The following is a 1,350-nucleotide window of genomic DNA, read 5'->3' on the forward strand; positions in this document are numbered from 1 at the left end:
AATAACCATAACAACCTCTACAACTAAGGCCTATGAATATAGCAGAACAAGGAGTAGAGAGAAAACTAATGCATCCTTCAACTCTCATCAGTCCAGCTTCCTTATACAACAGAATGTGATATGCAGAGAAGGTCCCTCAACTGACCAAGTTTTAAAGAACAAGAGTCTATAGAGTGTGTGTTACCAGGGAGGATTCCTATATTAAACATTACCCACCCATGTCCATCGTGGAAAAACAGGCAGAAAGATTGTTAAGAGTCAGGACTGGTTCACAAACACAGGGAAGCAGAGGCTTTCAGGCCACTGGAAGCTTACACTTGCAAACTTGTGACAATAGCAGCATTGAGCACAGGACTCAGGCCAACTCACCCAGACAAGGGCTCAGAATGGAGCAAGAGAAATGGGTGGCATGCCATGTCTCAACTGAAAATTATGGGAGACTGATTACTACTAGGTGAGGGAGGGTAGGCCTTACTTGTGATCTCTAGATAGGCTGCTTAGACTCCAGTGGATAAATTTGCACTGAAGGACATCTGGGTATAAATACTTGACTGGATAAGACTTAGCATGTTTAGTGGAATATGTGAAGTCCAGTGGGGGTTGGGAGGGCATGGATATGGGAGGAGGGTTTAAATTTGATTAAGAAGTGCTGTAAGAAATGTACAAAAGTTATTAAAAGATTTTTTTAAAGAAAAAAATGAAACAAATGAAGAGTCCACAAGCCCCATGGGTTTTACCCGGGTCTTGTTTCATTTAATTTCTTCCCTTCTTTCTCCACTAATATCAGGAAATCATTAGAGATTTGGACCAACAACATGGAATAATTTTTCTAATTAGGACTTTTGAGCATTGGGGATCTAAGGCCACATAATAGTCAATCACCAGCCCATCTCTCTAGCCCTACAGTTTGATATCTTCAGTGTAATTGACTCCGTGTTTCTTTTTCTTCTCTCCATGCTTGTCCTCTATAGGAAGCTCACATCAGACCCAGTACTCTTCAGTACTGAGGACACTTCCTAAGACATCACTGGGTAGCAGCATGGGAAGGTCTTTGGATTTGTCCTCCTTGGTCCTGACCCAGCAGAGAAGCAGCAGAACTCAGTAAGTACAGAGGGACCTGTGTACCTGTGGAGGGTGATTGGAAGTATTGTGTCCTTATTGTGATGAGAAACTGACAGTTTGATGTCTAGATGATGTAAGCTATATCATTTCTGAGAAATTAGAATTTGGACCTTTTGGTTTTACGACAGTCCAGAAATCATATTCCATTCATCTTTCAACATACTCTTTATACTGTCCTTAAATTTGTAGCAAATGTGTCCTTCTAAACTGATTCCTAAGCAGACAAAG

The sequence above is a fragment of the Nannospalax galili genome, unplaced genomic scaffold (assembly GCF_000622305.1).
Source record: "Nannospalax galili isolate Female #2095 unplaced genomic scaffold, S.galili_v1.0 scaffold896, whole genome shotgun sequence".
NCBI lineage: Eukaryota > Metazoa > Chordata > Mammalia > Rodentia > Spalacidae > Nannospalax > Nannospalax galili.